A 20912-nucleotide genomic window follows, 5' to 3' on the forward strand; every position below is an offset into this window, starting at 1 on the left:
CCTCCTCACTGCCAATGAGACAGCCCCGGGGCTTGGGTGAAGGTATAATTCTCACTGTGTGGCACCTTTGCTATGGCCATGTGTCATCTATCTGAAGAGCTCCAGGACTGGTACACGTACCCGTTCTGCCTTGAATATGGATGTTTTTTGATTTTTACCCTCCAAGCATCCTATCCAGCTGTCTCTTCCCAGCCAAGAACTGATGTGGGGAAGCAGCTGCTCTGCCTCTAGCCTTTGTTGTTTTCTTTCCGTTTTCATCCCTGAATAACTATTTTGACCTTTCTGGAGGAAAAAAGAAAAAAAAGCCTTTCAGTTGTCTTCTGAATATTGCAAGTTTTTTGTTCTTTCTTTCATTCTTTTTCTTTTGTTATTCATATTATTGCAGTTCTGGTTGGCTTTGCTATTGCAGCTGTTAATATTGCACTTTAAAATGAATTGTTAATTGCTGAACCTCTGAAGAGGGGGTAGCAGCCTGCTTAAAGTAGGCAAACCTGCCTGCACATGTGGGCGGCTGCTGAGAGTGGTTGGGACCTGGTGTCAGATCAACCACAGGCTAGTGATTTACATCAGAAGGTAGCTTGGGAAGTGAGAAACTGGCTTCAGTGTTTGGAAATTCCTCAAACTGGTCAGTTCCTCCCTGTTGTTGAAAAGTGCTCCTTGAAGTGTCAGTTCAGCTTAGCTGGTTTATGTGCTGGATGTAAGCGGTACTGGCTCACGTTAGTACTGCCAGAAGCTGATACAAACCATATGTTTTTCTTAGTGTAGGAAAAATTATAAATGTTTTTCTGTCATAGTTTTGTCTGAATTTGTGCTCCTCGTTGTAGAAGTGATTTAGAGATGTCTACACAACAAACCATACTCTACATGAGGATGCTGATTTCTGTTTTCTCTCCTCTCCCCTCCTTACTTCAGTAGGGACCAGCTTTCTCTGTAGAAGTGATGCCTGCCATTGTGTGGCTGTTCTTATTTAAGGAAAGTAGATTTGTTGTCGCTTACTACTTGAGCATGTGAGGGTGTTTTGCTTCCTAGGCAACACATGATTTTCCCCCTCCTCAGCTCATTTTTAGCTTTCCTGAAAGTATTAGGGAATACTATTTAGGAAGGAGCACAAAAAAATATTGGAGAGCAGCTTGCTGAGCGGGTTCTTCAGTTTGAGATTAGACAAATAATTCCATATGAATTTATGATGCGACATGGCAGCATAAAGAGCAAATGTAATTTCATGTTGCATTATTATTTATTGGATTTATAATAAAATTGCAATTACAGGGAAGCCTTGCTCATTCAAATGTGCTGAGACACGATCAGCATGCATGCTAGTAAAGTCTGTACTATTGCGAAGTATGCAGAAATAAGGGTTCTTCAGAGATAGTGGTGAGCTTTTATTCAGAAATAATGAATCCGTTGCTTAAAAATTTACACTGAGTTCCAAGCAAACCTTGTGGTGTTAGTGGTCCCAGACTTCAAGCACAGTGACATTGCTCTGTGTGCTTTTTGAGTCACTTCTGAAAATTAAATGAACTCTGTCCACAGATGGATGTCCTATGTATTCTTTTGGCTTCTGTTTATCGACAGAGTTGATGAAACTTCTTATCTCTGTCTACCTTTGGAAAATAAGTAAACAAAAGAAAAACCTATAGAAAAACCATCATAGAATGGCCTGGGTTGAAAAGGACCTCAAAGATCTTCTAGTTTCAGCTCCCCTGCTGAGTGCAGGGTCACCAACCACTATACCAGGTTGCCCAGAGTCACGTCCAGCTTGGCCTTGAATGCCTCCAGGGATGGGGCATCCACAACCTCCTTGGGCAACCTGTTCCAGTGCGTCAGCACCCTCTGAGTGAAACACTTCCTCCTAACATCTAACTTAAATCTCTCCTGTCTCAGTTTAAAACCATTCCCCCTTGTCCTATTGCCATCCACCCTCATGAACAATCATACCCCCTCCTGTTTATACGCTCCCTTCAAGTACTGGAAGGCCGCAATGAGGTCTCCCCAGAGCCTTCTCTTCTCTAAGCTATACAAGCCCAGTTTCCTCAACCTTTCTTCATAGGAGAGGTGCTCCAGCCCTCTGATCATCTTGGTGACCCTCCTCTGGACCTGTTAGAAGAGCTCTGCATCTTTCTTGTACTGGGGCCCCCAGGCCTGGATGCAGTAACTCCAGATGGGGCCTCACAAGAGCTGAGTAGAGGGGGACAATCACCTCCCTCTCCCTGCTGGCCACTCCTCTTTTAATGCGGCCCAGAACGTAGTTGGCCTTCCAGGCTGCCAGCACACACTGCTGGCTCATGTCCAGCTAACAGTATATAGTATGTATGTCCAGCTACAGTATGTATTTGCTGGGATCACAGATAGTTACTAAAATTTTGCCTTTCTGCTAACTAGTACAAAGGTGACATGAATTACTGCCTTCTCTGATTCTCTTAAAATATGTCCATCAGTCTTACTAGAATTGAGTTGTCACAATGTTGGAAAGTGCACAGGCAAACAATAACTTGTGCTTGTAAATACAGACCCACACTAACTTTATTGAATCTTACAAAATAAGTACCAACAGAGGAAAGCTGAGAAGGATACTGGATAAGATCAGTCCAACAGCCTGTCTTAATTTTAATCTGTATTAATTCCATCTCAATTAATTACAATGATTTCATCTACATAAATTAAAATTGTACTGATCAAATACAACAGTGCTATTTGGCAACTGGCATTTTGGAAGATAATTATTCACAGACACAAAGGTGGCACGACTGTAAGGTGAAATGCTTGTTGGTCCATTTGTCTTACTTTGAAGAGGCTGTCAGGGAGGACACGCTCTGGTGTTTTTTGGAGAAACTGCACCTGAAGAATATGTTCACTTTGAAGGCAAGAGTAAGAACTTAGGAGTTCAGAGAAGAATAACGAGGCTTTCAAGGCTAAGGTTATCCAGCTCTCCCTATTATTCTTCTCCCAGTTTACAGTGATGTTGGACAGTTAGTATGTGGACAAATGTGGATATCAGGCACAAGATCATTCCCATGTCCAGCTGACAGCTTAGTGCCAGAAATGCAGTGCTACTCGATAGACTTTGGTGGACTTCTGCAGACGCTGCTAGGCCTGATGTAGGTGAGGCTATTGGCATGTGCTGGAAGATGTGCTCACATGGATGCATACTTCTAGACTGCAGTGGATTTGCATACAGGCAACTTGCTGTGCAGTGAAGAGACCAGATACAGGCTCTCTGGGCTCTCATTCCGTGTGGTTTTCTTCTTGCTAAAAATAAATTTAAAAAAAATCAGCCCAATGGAAGAGAAGAGCATTAATATGAAGGAAGAGTGAGCAGGCTCTGCTGGAACTGGCCTGTATTTTGTAAGTATAAGCTAATGATCAAATCTGATTGTAGGCGAACTCATTTTCTTAAGAGCATACATTTAAAAAGAGATATTGACACCATAGTGTGGTAATCAGATGCTGCAATATCTCTGGTAAAATGCCAGCCTTCCAGAGATCTGACAAACCTAGCATTTGTTATTTACCTATCCAAAAAATTTTGGCTTTGAAAAACCAGTGCTGATTGCCAATAGAAGGGTGTTCTTTACAAATTCAGCACAACACACCTCTTCAGCATGGAGCTAATTGCAGAGGTTGCTTTGGCTCCACTTACAGAATGGAAAGTATATTAATTTGTCCATAATTCAAACTGAAATAAGAGGAGAAAGTGAGATAAGATGAGCAGTCAAGGGAAGGAGCCAGGTGATTTTTAGGTAGCAAGTTAAGGGAAAGGAGCACTTACCCTTGAGAACTGTACAAAATAATTTGTGAAGTCATTAGTCTCATGACTTATTTTGGCTGCTTCTGTAATTAATTATTTGTACTGAAGTAGTACTCAGAGATAAGACTTAGCTAAAAGCTACTCTACTGACTTCTGCGAAAGCACACAATAAAATGGCAATCTTTTTCCCTGAAGAGCTATTAATCTGAAAGCCACTCAGTATTTGGAATGTTTTTTCTTTTGATTTTCATCACCTCGTGTTATTTCCATCCTCTTATTCTGATACACAGCATCTGAACCTCTTCCTCAGAACTGTGTTGGTGTTTGGAAAACAAGAAAGTCATGCATCTGCACTCTCATTGTCTCTGAACATTACTTGGTTTTTCTCTTCACAGTATGTACTCCCACTTCTCCCAGTTTAGTTTCCTCTTTTAATTTCTCTTCTCACTTTCTGCTATTTCTCCTATTGACTTTCTTTTTAAAACTTTTCTCACATTTCACTCTTCTGTCATCTTCTCTATGCGGTCTTTTTCTCTGACGTTCTTCCCACTTGATTCTCTTTCAAATTCTGGGAACAATAATAGAATCATTAAGGTTGGAAAAGATCCCTAAGATCCCCAAGTCCAACCTCAGACCACCCCCACCATGTTCACTAACCATGTCCTTCAGTGCCCCATCTCCACAGTTCCTGAACACTTCTGGGGACATTGACTCCACCACCTCCCTGGGCAGTCCATTCTACCAAATAGCTCTTGACTTCATTTGTCCTGTCTGCACTTTCTCTAGACAGCTGTACCACTCCTCATATCCAGAAAGAATCTACCAACGAGAAAAGCTACTTGGGGATAGCATGCCTTTTAACAAGAAGGTGAAGCTGTTTCATGATTTGGGGCAGTGCTGGATGTCACCAACTGCTGGGAGATCCAGCTGGGAGAGATTCTGCTTCCCCAGAGTCTTCAGTCCGGAACAACTGCACTGAATGCATTTGGGATATAGCCTGGAAATACTGTTTTATAAACAAGTTTACTTGATGAGTTTACTTTGCTGGGTAGCAATATTGTCAGCTGGATCCTAGTGAAGAAGCAGTAATTAGGAAAGAAGGAAAAAGTTAGCTGTTAGCATCTTGTCCTGCTCTGCTTTTAATTATTGTGGGCTTGTGAAAGTTTGCAGCAATTAGAGCCACCTTGCTCAAGTAGCCTTTAAACTGGATTGTTGTTGTTGTCATAACTGTTATTGTTCAAGAACTACATTTTTCAATTAAGGGAAATACATGAGATACATTATCTATAACAATCTCTTTTAATGATAACAGTGGATATGGAAATTAGTCCAGAGCAGAAAATTAAAGATATTTGAATAATTATAGTGTAATCAAGTCAAAATTACTGATGCCTTTATTTGAGGCTAGATTATGTGGAAAACAGCGCAAGAAAATACGTGCTCTGAAATCTGAAAGGCAGCAGTATTTGACAGCGCATTTGCATTATATTGCACCAAATAATATTGTTTTGTCCGTCAGACATTTACAATATATCACTGTGCTGGTTTCCAGGTGCTTGGGTGTGCTGTTAAACTCCCCTGTAGAGTTCATCTTGCTGGCGTGTCTGGGATGTTTTGGTACTGTGCAGAACATTGCAAAATAAAAGTGAATTTAATAATTCTCATCAAGGTGGCTCAGAATGTTTGCATTATAAATGCCTACATTGAATTTTCTTGGAGAAGTTTCAATTGTTGTCAGTTCCTTCTCTCCTTTCTTATCTGATGCTAAGTGTGCTTATTTATATCAAGTAAGCAAAAAAGACCAGGGAGTCCAGTGAAAGTTAGAGGTAGAAAATCAAGGAATACATCTCTGTTTTTTTTTTTCAAAGCCTAAAATAAACAACAAAAAAAAACTTATTCTGTAACTCTTTACTTGTAGTAGCAAGTGCTGATTCACCAGTGCAAAAGAACTGGAAGGAACAGTCAGAGCTTGGCAGAGTTCTAGCTGTCTCAGATGTTGCCTGTGTTGAAGAACTAGAAATAGTTCTCTGTGCTTCAGGCTATTTATTTGTGCCAAAAAAATGACAAGAAAAATATTTATAATAATTATCACCATTATAATAGGGGATAAAGGCTAAATTCGTATTTTAATTTTATTTGAGGGTTTTAATTCCCCAAAGTAATGTGAACAGTTGAGTTGAAGGAAGAACCTTAGTAAGGATTCTAAATGCATAAGCCAGCTGATGGATGACTGTGAGCTTTATGTTAGTGTAAAAAAACAAAAACAATAGAGTTTACCTACTTGTTAAGATTTAAATTAACAGCAGCACTAACAAACCTTTAGGAATGTTGCTGCTGAAGTCAGCAATCCCCAATTTTCATGCAACTGGTAAAGCATAAGTGGGTAATACAGGATTCTCCAATTTGTCTGTTTTCCATGGTAGATGGAAAGAAGCCAAAAACACCTAGAAGAATTTCCTCTCAACAATAAAATATTGTTGGAAATAACCATGTAGTTGTATCTGATGTCAGGCTCATGAAATCTGAGAGGAATGAGAGTTGCAAAAGGTAGGAAGAAATGAGAGAGACAGTGGTGAAGAAGCATTTTACAGCTTCATGAAAAGTGTATGCTGCATTCAAATAATTTTTTGAAACAAAATTGGAACTAGAATACCTACTGAACACAAGACTGCCTTTCCTTGCAAAATGAGAATGAAAAACAGCAGAAAATGACTAAGGTTTGAGGCTTCAATTCTTGATGCTGGCTCTGGTCTAGAAAGCATAAGAATTACTTTGGGGATGACCGGGCAGAAATAGAAATTAGGGACAGTCTTGGGTAGCAATGGGAAGAAATAGTTTAACTGGCAGGTAAGATCATTCTGCACTGCTGTAATACTTTCTATAGGATTGTCTAATAAAAGTTTCACAAGTCATGCACTAATCTCTTTGCATAGTCTAGTGTTGCATGGAGGGTTCCACCATCCTAATGCTTCATAGCCTGTAACGTAGGCTCCTCTCCTGCAGTGCCCCCAGAGTACTGAATCAAAACTGAGCAGGAAATATTCTGCTTTAATAAATTGTATGACCTATTTTTATAGCTAGCAGAACAGTTGTCAAAAGACTAAGTAGCAAGTTTTGGGAAGCAGATTAAAAAAAAAAAAACTTAATAAAGCCAAGTGGTTTGTGAGCCTGGCTGGGGCAGCTAATGCTGCAGATCTATTATGGAACTGAAGTTGATCCAAATGAGGCCCTTGGCATGTGCAGCTAATGGGGGGAAGAAGTAGGCAACACTTCCAAGTTCAAGAACTTGAAGTTCTGATGATATTTTATATATTTAATCTTCTTGCTAATAATTTTGGGAATTAGTTGTTTAAAACTTTGCTCATTGCCAGTTAATTTAATTCACTAATGAACTCTGCAGTCAATCTACATTGGGCTACACATTCGGGCTATAAAGTCTTAAATCATGTTGTTTCAGGCTATCTGCACCAGCATGTGTTTACTAATACCTTGCAATACTGCATTTCATTTGAAGAGTAGGAGGAAAATGAGGTAAAATGTTTGATGTATCTGTATAGCTTTTAGTCATTGTCCAAGATGAGAGCTTTAAGTCTCTATTAAGACTGAGTTCATCAGTGTTGCTGGAGGATTTAAAGGAAAGGGTAGATATGGCACTAAGTAATGTGATCTAGTGGACATGGGTGATGGGTTGATGGTTGGACTAGATGACCTCAGTGATCCTTTCCAACCTTTGATTCTAGATATTGCTGTGCAGTTGTCTGAACCCTTCTTTTCTTTTGGCTCAAAGCTTGCTTTCTGAGGTATGTTTTGTGATAAGACTCTAACTTACTTACCAAGGAGGCAAATGGTGGGTGTCGCCGTGTGGCAATCAACATCACCGTGTGAACATTCGAAAGCATTTCCTTCAGGGCTGTTTGCCCCAGGAAGAGAGTGCTCAGGAGTGTTTACTGGCGGAAGATCTGGCCTGTGACCAAGTAGCGCCAGCTTGGTATGTGAGACTGGGGAATGCTACCATCGTATCCTGTGAAAAACAGGATGCGGATGGGCACCTTCCTGCTCCCTCTTATCTGCTGGCAAGGCCCAGAAGATGGGAACAAAGGAGTTTTCTGCTGAGATCCCAAAGCCAGAAGCTGCCACTCCAGAGAGAGCTGACTCAACCACTTTGGATTTGAACTGTCACTCCAAAGAGAGCTGACTCGACCAATTTGGACTTATTTATAAGTTCGTACTGCTGTTGGAGGTTGTTGTCAACCAAAGCGGTTGGCAACCGAACAACAAGCCCTGAGGACCCCTCACCCAAGAAGATCAACGTCTGCGCTACAAACAACGCTGGACCCCTGGTGGTGACTATCTCTCTTGCTTTCTACAAAGACTCCTTGCTTTTTTTATCTCTTTTCTATCGCCCACCTTCCCTTCCCCATCTCCCTAAGCTACTGGGATTTGTAATAAACTGGTCGGGCTAACATTTGACCCGTTGTGTCTTAATCTTGCCGTCAGGTATACATATATTAAAAGAACCCCTTCTCCCTCCTGTAAATTGGAGTGAGACAGCAGTAGGACCACTCCTTTTCCTGACATCCAAGGAGATGATCTGAATGACTTAGGGAAGATCAGATTAGGACCAGTGCAAGGTATGAGATGTTGAACAAAACCTTGCTTTCAGTTAAGGTTATAATCAAAGCTTCTCAGTACCAATACCTTGCGTGTTGGGACTACACTATTAGAAACTGGATGTGCAAATTACATTTGCTGAAGAACAAGATCACTTTATGCAACCATCCCAATAAAATTAGGAAGTTTTATTTCTTTTTATGTGGTTTAATATTCCCCTTGTCCAGTCCCCCCTGCCCTGAAGCACAGTCATCTCCACTAAAACAAAAATTCCACCATCTCTGGGGTATCATTATAGGCTTGAAATAACCAAGAGAAATGGGTTAATTCCCTAATCTCTAACCTCTAACACATTTGTGTCACTCACTGCTGCTAGTATTTAACTTGAGCTTTTGATGATAGATAATGAAGAAATGACAGGTTTGTTGCTTCAAAACTTGTCCCATTTAACAGGATGGGAAGTGTTCCTGGTGGGGAAAAGTCAGGGAAGAAAGAAAACTTGGTTGTGCTATTTTTTTTTTCCTAACTAGAAAAAAAACCTAACTAATCCAAGGCTATATGGCTGTCACCCAAATCGTTGTTCTTCTAAATGAAAGTTGCTGTTAACTGTTCAAATTGCATTCAGTAATACCTGCATGTGGTTAGAGATAACTGAAAAACATTTCAAAGTTGATTGTTTTGCAGAGTTCAAATTAATTGATTTTTTAAAAAAACATCAAACCAGATTTCCTTGGCAAAGGGAAAGGTTGGAAGATATCTGTTTCAAAATTTGTTATTGCTTTACTTGAACCTAATTTTGAGTGGAAGAAAATGTTGCTCCAAAATCATGATTCAATAAGTGCTCTTTATTTTGAGCTCGTTCTTTCTTAAATCAAAATCTATTATTCATTTGAAATGCATTGATTGGTTTTATGAAATGTTAGATTTAAGTGTTGGGTTGTTTTGAGAGCACTATGTCACTGTCAGAGGTAAAGTTCTGTGGAGAACAGGGTTTATCCATCCCATACACAGTGTTTTGCCAAACAGTGCTTGAGACACCTCCTTCTGTCTCATCCTATAGCAACCACTGGTGAGCATTTATGAAGTGAACTAATTCAGAATTTACCATTTCCTATTAAAAGAGTCTTTTCCTTACTTTTAGTGAATTATACAAATGAGACATTGTTTTTCCTTTGCAGGAAGAGAGCAAAACAAAAAAAGAATGAAACAGGCTGAAGAAGTTGATTCTCAAAATGTGCATTTGATTGTTGGAGTTTGAAATATAACTGACAGAACAATTACGCCTTCATTTCCTTAAACCGTTCTTCCATGCCATTTCAAATCTAGAGTTGATAGGTCAGAGAAAATGACTGTGTGAGCTTGTGTACTGCAGTTGATTTTTTGGCACAACCCTCCACCAAGAAGTCACTTTGTAGATGGGTTTCTTCTCCACTACATTTGACAATAATGTGAATGAGAGCTGTGACTCCCTGTTGGCTTATAGTAGTGAGCCACTTATTTTTTCAGGCAGTCACTTGTCAACTAAAGATCTACAAAATAAGCTCTACAAATAGCACATAAATATGTTTATGTAAGAGATGTTTCTTCTTCCAGCAGTTAATCGTGTCAAACACGAGACGTTCTTTAAGCAATGCCTTAATAATGAATGCATCTCTTAAGCTTAAAGCTAGGTTGCTTTTATTCATTTTCAGTCAATTTATATTGCTGCAAAATGCCTCTTTTGCATTAACATCTAGGAAATATCAAGTCTTGAGTTTGAATCTTGCAAGCTTGTTTTACATAAATTTTCATATGCACACGTGCTGACTGAAGGCAGTGGGTCGCATGCACACAAATGAATCTGGGTCAGACTATTAAATTAATGAAATCAAATTCTACTCTTCAGTGGAGCTGAACATACATCTGAAACATTCAAAGGACATAAAATCCAATTAGTATTATCCAACCAGTACAGAGGAGTAGTGCTATAGTAGTAGTTCGTTCTTTCTTGCAGATGGAGCGTGCAGCAGACCACTGTTGGTATAGTGAAGTTCTAAGCAAGGAAATGGGCTTCTTGCAAACAGTGCTGAGGTGCACCAATAGCATGATAGAAAGACTACAGACCAGTGCTATACCAAAATGAGTGGAGAAACAGAACAAGCTTTATTCTCTTATAACTTGGATGACTTCAGCAGTGCTACAACTACAACAAAAGTGGTATGCAGTAAAGCAATTGTTGTTTCTATTTAAACTGAACCGAATCCTGCTGAGCTATGCAGAACACCAGCAAAATGCAGATGTTTGTTTTGCTCATCAAAATGTTTGTCTTCCAAGTTCAGAAACAAAATTTGCTTTCTTGGCTTTTTGTCCCTCATGACAGATGCTACTTGTAGAAAATATAGTTAGTGTAAAATGCAACAGCAACTAAAATCAATCGTTTTACTTTCTCATCTATTGACATACCTTTTTGTGTATTATCTTAGTACGCTTTTAAGATTACTTTCAGAATATGTACATGTGTATTCATACTTATACTGTGGTTACACTACCACTCAAAAAGGACTGCAGGATTGTATTTTTTCCTCACTATAACAAATTATCTAAATAACAGACAAAATACTTTACTGAAGCCATGGAAGGTTTGGTGGTGACCAACCAATCACAGCTGCTATCAGGCAAAGCCAGATCCCAAATTCATTCATATCAGTGGGTTTTCATTTACATCCTACAGAGTAAACTGATAGCAATTAACTAACACTTGTCATGTGTCTTGTCCCTTAGGTACTGATGCCTAGTATACATGTTTATAATATCTCCCAAGGTTTGCAGGTACCTTTTTCAAATTTCTGTCAATTACATCAAATCAGTTGTCATAGAGGGTTAGAAAAAGCTGTGAGGTAGGTTAGGTATGGTTCCCACCAAGGGCTCTACAGTTTGAAGCCAATTCTTTCTTCTCACCCAGATGCCTTCTGCACTGGATATTGGGGCTGGACATGCTTGTGGTGGGAACATGGATATCTCTTGGGAAGCTGTTGACTGAGCTACTGTCTGTTGGACTGTCTGAAGCTTTTATTTTTATTTTTTAGCCTGATCATTGCTTTTGTTCAGCTCAGCACATTAGCAGTGTGCTGGAAGGCATCATATGCCTAAATCTCTAGAAAGTCAAATGGAACATAAATATATGCCCATAATGAAGCGTGTGGCTTCTAAATACAGATGGAATGTCTTATACATGAGAAGCCTGTGGCATCAACAGGCCAGTAAACTTCCTGTACTGTATTTTAAGATCTGATGTGCCTGCTGGATATTATATTCCCCAGAGTCTTTCTGTAAGAGCAGCAAGAGAATTTTATTATGAAATCAGAACTAGGTGGCTCATTACCTTTGTAGTGCATCATTTCCCATAGGACCATATAATTGTTTCCTGAATGATTCCAGTAGTTTTGCTCCAACACTCTTGTCTGGGAAGAGACTCTCTCCAGCTTGATGATTAACAACATGAAGAGATTGACTATTTTGTATTTTTTATCCACACTGATTTTTTTTTAATAAGCAGCTTATTTCTGACTACATTATTTATGTGATATGTAATGCAATTAATTTTTATTACCTTTAACCATTTTTACAGCTTCTAGGATTTCTTTAACTGCTTGTACTTGGAGGGCCACTCTTTCAAAATTGGTGACCAGGATGTTCTTGTGCTGGACTACAAGCAGCAACTTTTTGGGGGTTTTGGAGCTACTCCGGCATGGCACCTGACAAGTTTTACCTGAGAGCATCTCATGCATGGAACATGAAGAGCTTATGGGAGACTAGAGCACAAAGAAAAGCAGAAATATTTGCTCTTCTCCAGGTCCCTGTGACTCACATGGTAAGTAGACGACTGAGTAGTAAAGTCTTCAGAATAATATTTATTTTCAGCTTCAAAAAGGTAGAAGTGAAAGGAAAATTAATAGGAAGTGAGCAGGGATTAATCTCTTATTCTCATTTGGAGAATACTGTATTGCATTAACTTTCCCAGTTCCAGAGGCTGCTGTCTGCTGCTTGGATTCTGCTGTTAGAACAGCTTAGGCATTGGTCTAAGTGATATATGTCCATGTCATGGGCCATACAGGACTGTGAGGATAAATTTTGGTTAGCAGGTTTTCACATAAATCCCAGGGATTTCTGTGTTGTCTCAGCCATGTACTTACATCAACCATAGAGTTTATGACTTAGGTATAGATAATACATTGATCGCATGTCACTGATGATCTTCCTATGCTCATTACTTCTATGGATGGATTTACCTTTTAAGTTTCCTTTTTTTTTCCTAGTAGGTAGTCTAAAGCAGTCCCAGTTCAGGGAAAATTTGTCCCAGTATTTTTGTCTAAACAGTGTGAAAACAACAGATTCTGAGATGACATTATGCTGGCAAAATAAGTCACTTGGACTGAAGCATTTTCTCCTTTCAGATGAGGAATAATAACGGTATATTTATATTCTATCCATGACAAATCAAATAGGATAGCACGGTGGAAGGCTACCTCTAGGGGCAGTCCAAGGAACAAGCCGTGTAAATTTGCCTGTAATTGGATTGCTTTTGTCATAGAATGGCTCAGGCTGGAAGGGACCTCAAAGATCATCTAGTTCTAACTCCCTGACACGGGCAGGGTTACTGACTGCTAGATCAATCACTAGTTCAGGTTGCCCAGGGCTCCATCCAGCCTGGCCATCATTGGGTGTAGAGTAACTCAGGAGCTGCCTATCTCACACAGACTCAAAGATGTATGTAGCCCAGCCTTATACAAGCAGGATCTTATGTTAACATCATAAGTGTTCAGTGAGGAAAAAGATTACTTAGAACATATACATGTATATAAGAAGTACTTGCATATAAAGGAGAAAGTTTTCTTGTGTCCTGCTCTGACTAGATGAACCTGCAGTAGAGACAACTTCAGCATATAAAACACCACACACTTGCGCAATAAAAGCTGTGGAGGTTTCTCAAGTGCTTTCTGGGCTGGAGCTGTGAGGGCAGGCAAGATGGCAGTGTTAAGGTTGGCAAGTTGAAGAGCATTGCCTCCAGATCCTTATGACACTGAATATGATGAGAAGCACTCCCAGCTCTTTAACTGTATGAGTGGTTTTGAGCTCTCTGCTTCCAGTCTTTTAAGCAACTCTGCCTTCAGAGAAATGGCTTGGAAAACCGTATCCTCTACTCCCATTAATGTCCCTCTACTTTGTAGCGTGCACATGGACAGAATTATGGCCACAAGCCTTCAAAGCTAGTTGTCTGTGTCCAAGAGATTCTTAGCAGCAAAAAGAGAAAACTGCAGGAGATATGATTTTTGGACAGGTAGCTCTCTGCTGTCCTTGTCAATATTTTTTTTAAAGTCAAAGATTGATGCATGACTTATGAGCAATGACTGGGAACACAGAGATGAAACTCTTTATGGAGGTTCATTCTGCTATCTCTATGACTGGATATATTTCAGACAGTTTTAATTCACTCTAAAATAAGCCAGTGGTGTTATTTTAAAGCTTTTACGTGTCAAATCTATGATTTCCTTCCTGCTTTATCTTGTCTATGGGTTGTAGAGGTACAACAGGAGAAAGGATCCTAAAAGCCCATCTCTGCTGTCTGTTACCTGTGGAAGAAAAGCCTCAATCTCAGAAACACTCATGTATTTTCTTGATTGTATACACCATTTGTTCCACTGATTTCACTGGGAGCACTCATCTATTTTGAGTTCAGCATGCAGCTAATTACTTTACTGAATCAGGGCCCATATGTGTAAAATTAAGTACATGTGTAAGTGTCTGCATATTCAGGGCCCTAACGGAAACCACAGAAAAATGCAGAGTTGCATTTTACATTCACTGACTGAGGAAAAATGTCCTTGAAGTCAGCAGGCATTTTGCTGAGTAAGGCCAAGAGGCATCTGGCCCATACAGCCAGCAGCCCCAGCTGTGACTCTTCATGTGCAAGAGTTAAAATACAGTGCTGATGCACAAGGCTGTGAGTGAGGGAAGGGGCAATTTGCTATGGTTGTGAGAAAAAACTCTAAAACAAGACTTCAGAATGGCACAAAATACTCAATTTATTCAGTAGGATAGAAAAAAGCAGTTCTGTTCATGGGTTACTGTGAGCTTCTTGTAGAGACAGAGCCCGATGTTTCATTGTGAGCAATGAGTGTCTGGCTGAGGGGCAGCGCAGCTGTGGCGAAATAAGTATTAACATACAGAGAAGTTTAAAAACAAAACAAAAAACCCAATTATTTAAAACCACATGAGACAACATAAGACCACACCTATCAAATAGGGCTAAAATCTAATTATTTGAATTACTACCAGGCACTTGAAGGAATGCTCGTGGAGAGAAGAGTTCTGGCTGTGGTTCTGATACATCTTTACAGGCTTCACTTGACAGGAAAAACTCAGCAAAGATACCTATATCAATTCTTCAAACCCCATTCTTCTGCATGTACTGAAAGGGACTGCTTTTTTCTTTGGGGGGAAAAAAAAGAATGCTAATGGGAGAAGGTAGCCAAGGACTGATCTTTGAACTGGGGTGGACACAGAAGTACTTCAGCTGGTTTCATAAAAAGAAGAGGCCAAATGGCTTGGGTCAGTAGGTGCCAGCTCCTTTTCCTGATGGCTAATCCATGCCACCAGGTTTTGAGATCCTGCCCAAAGGAAGGAAAAGGTCTCTGATTTAGGGATCAAAATTAACTGGGAGTTCTGTATATGGTTTTGAATATTCCAAAACAGATTTATTTTCTGTTAAAGCAGTGATGAGAGAAAAGCCTACCTTGGGTTAGCTGTCTTTCTCCAAGACTGAGTCAGCTTGTGCGAGTCCTGAGGAGATGGTGCTATGCTTCACCAAGTGAGCACTAGGAGTTGAATTCCTCTGATCTCAGCCTACTGACACCTGAGAATTAGTTCTGAGGTTTCATTTTCTCTTCAAATTTGGCAGAGTGTATCTAACTCAGGAGTGCAGTTTACATCAGACAGCAAGGGGCTAAAAGAGTCAGACATTGCAACATCAAGCCTAAGTCTCCCTTCTGGATCTAGCCCTGATTCACAAAAATGCACACATAGGTTGTCCTCAGGAAAACGTAGATATTTTGTGTAATGGGGTGGGAGGACTTAGGGGATTGGAGAGAAAGGCAATGGGTGCCACATTCAGAGATGTTCTTTTAGGCAAGGTTTGGTGCCTACAGGAATATCTAATGTGGCAGGGTCCAGACTGAGCAACTGCCAATCTAGCAATAAGTATTCCTGAGTCTAGGGTCTTTTTTTAATTGTCTAATTCTTGTGTTCTTGCTTGAATTCACAAATAAGGTGTTATTGGTAACACACAAATGAACCTTTTGTAATAGATAAAAAGTCAAAGAAGTTTTGTAGCAACAAAAAAAGAGCATGTGTTATTGGGTAATAATTCATTGGAAAATGCTACCATAACATATGGCTACAAAAGATTGTTGTGAGTCCATTAAAAGTATATTCAAACAGAACAACACCATGTTTGAAGTTTTATGCCATGGCAGGTGCCCTGTGACTATGCTGTCATATTCGTAAAAGAGAAAACAGTGGAGTGGTTATTGTGTAAGTAGAATTAGCATAGCAAAGCTGATTTCAAGTAAGAATGATGCTGTATGAGTCACAACAACAAAAAAAGCAACTGTTGAAGACTGGTGAGATGGATGAGTCACAAGGAAGCTGTTTATATCCAAAGTCCAGAAAAAATTAGTGGAAATGCTGGCAAAGTCAAAGATATTGGATGTTTGTCAGAGATGTAATGCAAACTGCTATCATAATCTATACGTCCAACCTCAAAAAGAGATTATAGTCTAGAATAGAAAAAAAAACTTAGCATGTTTGACTCTCACCTAAACTACTGTCTGTGCTCTGGTCTGAGAAATGGATTTTGCATTTTGTAAAGAATGTTGTAAAGTGTAAACCTCCAAGTGTCTCAGTGCTTTCCCTCCTGCACCCTGTGCAAAAGAGAGGATGCATTTCAGCCAGGAAAAGCCTCATTTGCTCCAGAAGGGCAAGGAGCAGCTCATACTGCTGATGTGTGTTATCACAACCTTCAGCTTGGATGTTGGGAGGCAGAGGGACAGAGCCTGTGCTTCAGCCAATGTAGCAAAAGCACTGCCTGCAGCAGTATGCTTAGAAAACATACAGGCACTCGAGGTAACCTGGAGGATTTAATGGGTTGTTGGAAGTCAAAGCTCGTCAGACAATGCAAACGATTAGCAGGAGAAAGAGAAGGAAAGATTAAAAAAGAACGAGAATAAAAAAAATGGAGGCAGTAAAAGAAAATCTGTCTTGTTTCTTCCATATTTACCTGGAATCAATGTGGAAAAAAATGTTATAAGTCTGGAAAGAAGAGGAGAGTAGGTTATGCAAGTAGAAAATGGATGTAGCTAGAGATAAAATTAAAGAAATAAAGCAAGAGAAGACTTAAGATGAGATGGAATATAAGGGAAGGAGATTATTGCTGGGAGTTAAGTCAACCTGGAGATGGAGACACAGAGGAGTGGCCGTAGGAAAAAAAGACTCCTCCAGGGCAAGAAGCACACAGTGTAGAATTAAGGAGTTGGACGTATTGACTTAAAGCTTTGTCGTCTTTTTTTTCTTTTCATTGTAACTCTATTTCTCTTTCTGCCTGCTCTAAATGTTTGTGGTTACTGGTTGGCACCAGTAAATGGCCCAAACTTGCAGACTGAGTTTCTTCGCTTCTCCTGATTGACTGCACAATGTATTGCACATTTATTGCTAAAAATAATTGCAAGATTTAACAAATAGTGATTTACGGTAACCACCTGAAAATGAACAAGAACACAGGTTCAGAAAATGAACAGAGTTACAAAAGAAGCAGTTCTTATATTTAGGCAGTTTGGCTCTTCTGCATGAGGATTTTCTTTGAGAGCCCCAGTCTTTCGCAAGCAATATGACTAACTCACAAATAAGTAGCTTTCTCTTTAGACGTTTAACATTCCCTAGAGACAAGTACATTCCTGGAATTCTTTGACTTAAAAAAGTAGATTAGATGAAATTTATTTTAAATACTCTTTCCTGCAGGTTAGAAAATGTATGCCTGATTTTTGATCTCACACAAAATGAGACCTGACCTGCTAATGACTTTATTCAATTCAGGTGAATAATTTCTATTAATTTACTTCTTCAGTGTACTCCTTGCTTAATTTCTTTAGTGAATATTTCTATTCCTTATTTGGTTTTTTTTTTTTGAAAGACATAGTTTTTAATTTCAGTTTTACAAATGCTTCAGCAGCAACTTCTGTTATCCTCAACATTTGTGTCACCATAATGTGAACTACTGCAATGGAAAACATAATCCTCTAATCTGGCTAGCTCAGATGCATTGTTCGTTCAGGGACATTTTCCAATTCAGTGTATTTATTAACAGTTCTGAGCACTCTGTTCACTTTGGCATCTGCAGTGGGAACACCATTATGAATAGAAACTGTAGTCCAACAGTTCACAGCGATGACTGATTCCGTTAGCTAAAGGGACAGTGCTGGTTCATGTGATTGTAGAACACAGAGCTCTGTCTTTTGTTTCAAAAAGCAATGAGATACACATGCATGTGTATATGTGCTACACATAAACATTTGTCCTGTGAGATTTGTCACTGCTTTTGTGGGATACTTCAGTCCATACTGTGCTTTTTTTGGTCACTCCATAGATGTAGACCATTGCTTGCAGCAATCAGGAATAATTTGCTAGTGGTCACTATTGAAGTCAGGGAACTAGTGTGGATAAATGTGCAGTATGAACCCCTCACAGCAGAAGGCTGGAACTGGATGATTTTTAAGGCCTCTTTCAACATAAGCCTATGGTTCTATGGTTACTGATGTGCCACTTAGGTTTTCTTTTGAACACTGAAAAAGAGACATAGTGAAGAGGGAATATACAATATGTGCAAGTACTCTCAGAGATTTAAATAACTTTTAGTAAATCAAAACAAGCTGCTGCTGATTGATATGCATATCAATCATATATATATGTGATCCCAGGAAAGCTCATCAGTGATATGAGCTAATTTAGAAGGTCATACAGTTGAACTAGAGGTTAATGGCAAATACCATCATAATCTTTATACAGAAGATTGAATCAGCAATATAGGGAATACAATTCTGTATTTCTGTGAAACTAAGATTGATCTTAATGTGGATATTGTATGCTAGAAGCATGACAGATAAAGGTCTCTGTCTTTGAATATGTAGGTGCAAAACTTTATTCCCTCTCCCCCTCTTGAAAAAAGCCAAAAAGAAAAAGGGGTTGCACATAGTTTCCCAGAATGAAACTGAGGATGAAAACAACGATCAATTTGTGAAACAAGAAGGAAGGCCCTTGGAGCTAATGATATTTTCTATTACCAAATGCTCTGAGATGTAAAAATTAAAGACAAGAACAGATAAATACAAGTAATATTTGCATGTGCTATATTAAACACGTGCTCAAAGGTTTTAATTTCTTTTTTGAGAAATCCTTCATTGATGGCTGTGATTAATTGTAGAAAGTAACATAAGCCGACTGGTGAAAATTAAAACAATTTCATGATATAAACTAAAAAGCAGGAAGTGAATTTTCTAAAAAGTAGGCACATTTATTAAGAAGGCTTCTGATATTATAACAGCGAGCTTTAGGAGAAATAAGTAGTGCTTACTTCATTCTTTGTAGTGCTTGGCTTCATGACACTGGCATTTTGGATTTGGCCACTTGGGATTTTAGCAGTGTATGAAAAGCTGTTTTCAGCCAATATTGATGGCACCAGCACTTAGTGATGCTACCATTATAAAGAGAAAACTATTGCATTGAGAGGCTCCTGAATCACAGAAATGTCATCTGTACATGTTGCAACATAACATGCTAAAAAGCTGCAAAAAGGCTCACAAATAAAGGGAGTCTTCACTAAGTGTTTCCATTATACTCTTACTTAGTGCTCTTGTTCCACAGGAATTTAGACATCCATCTTGTATCCGTGAATCTCTATTGCCTGCAAATTACTCCTTGTTGCTGCCTTACTTATTCAATCTTCCCTCCTCAGCTCAACATCTCCCAACAATTCTTCCTAGTATATGGACCTGTATTTCTTTCTGTGTTATTCCTTCCATCTGGAAAGGACTGGACATGCTGACCTTGCACATTTGTATTTGTTATCATCTCAGTCAGCCTCCTCAATTAATAATTATTTGACAGCTGTAAATCAGTGCTTGAAATTGTTTGAAGAAGTCCTGTAACATCTAAGAGCTAGAAATACGTGACTATACAAGTTAAATTTACTGCATCTTCAGTTTACTAATATTTCTAAAGGTATTATTGTACAATATGACAAACTAAAAATTACTGAGCATATTTAGCCAAAGTCTGTTTGTATATCTTTCAGATATACCAAATTATCCATCATATAGCTGCATTTTGAAATTCACTGAGCCTAATTACTCTCAGCTGCCCACTGTATTTGTCTTTTCTGTTCTTACTGACCCTTTCTAAGGAGCCATCAAGCCCAGGGCAATAATTTGCTGCAAATAGCCTTTATTCATGTGAGGGACTGCTCCCAAGAATTGTGGTTTGGTATAGCCATAGCTCTCATAGGATCAGATCTAACAGAAGTTCACCTGATGCAATTTCCTATGTAAATGAGTTTTCCAGACCATTTCTCTCTTTTCAGTTTCACTGTTACCAAATCTTCTACCATACGGCACAGATATTCATCATTCTTCCATTTCCTTACTTTAAATGAAATGTTTGCTGAACCTAATTGATACAGAAATGTCTCTTCTTGCAGAGTAAAAAGGATTGTGCAAGAGTAATTTAGTCTATTGAGTTATTCATAGCCATTGTGTTTGCCTGTGCTCTACTGGCACTGTATTTTCTGAAGATATTGGAAATCATTTTCACTGATGAAACCGATGAGAAACAATGAGTCAATCATATGAGACAGTGGATTCAGAAAGCTCATTGCAAATTATTGTAGAAAGTTAAGCATCTTTGCACATACAACATCAGTACTTTTTTCCTCCTCAAGGTTACCTGAAAGCAGACATTTAAAGGCTACTGTGTATTCCTCACTATTGAGAACCTGCAAAGAAAGAAAGCAAAAATATCTGAAGAGAGAAGCAGTGGGAAATACTAGAAGTGAAGAGAGTTGCAGCCAGTTCTGTGGATTTCAGTTAAGTTGGTATAAGTTGTCATTTGTTCCTGTGTAGCAATTGGAAAGATCAACATGACAGAAAAGGCATTACAAAAGAGGTGGAAGGACTGGCACTATAGAAAGGTGCTACAAAGGAAGGGAAGTAGATGGCTCACCTGTATCAGAAGATTCTGGGTTCACAGGGAAAAACTTCTACTAAGGAGGGATCTCCAGAAAGAGATCCTTCCTCAGGGGCAGTCAGCCCTTAAATGAGGCCTAAGAAGGGTGGAGCCTGGCCTTCACCTGTGCTCACAGGGCTGACTGGGTCTTTCCTCCAGGTGCTCAATCAGTGGTTCAGGCCATGACTCAGCAGTTCCCATACATCCTATAAGATGGGTACTTCGGGTCTCTTTATAATGGACCATG

The 20912-nt window shown here is 39.3% G+C and overlaps 1 long non-coding RNA gene across 1 annotated transcript in view; it reads left to right on the plus strand.

The window, feature by feature from the left end:
- The window catches only part of LOC110400205, a 78036-nt gene that overhangs the window by 25626 nt on the left and 31498 nt on the right, over positions 1 to 20912 (plus strand). Inside the window, exon 7 of the long non-coding RNA XR_002439699.1 lies at positions 11967 to 12209. This is a non-coding gene — a long non-coding RNA (uncharacterized LOC110400205). The remainder of the gene's footprint in view (positions 1 to 11966; positions 12210 to 20912) is intronic.

The sequence above is a fragment of the Numida meleagris genome, chromosome 5 (assembly GCF_002078875.1).
Source record: "Numida meleagris isolate 19003 breed g44 Domestic line chromosome 5, NumMel1.0, whole genome shotgun sequence".
NCBI lineage: Eukaryota > Metazoa > Chordata > Aves > Galliformes > Numididae > Numida > Numida meleagris.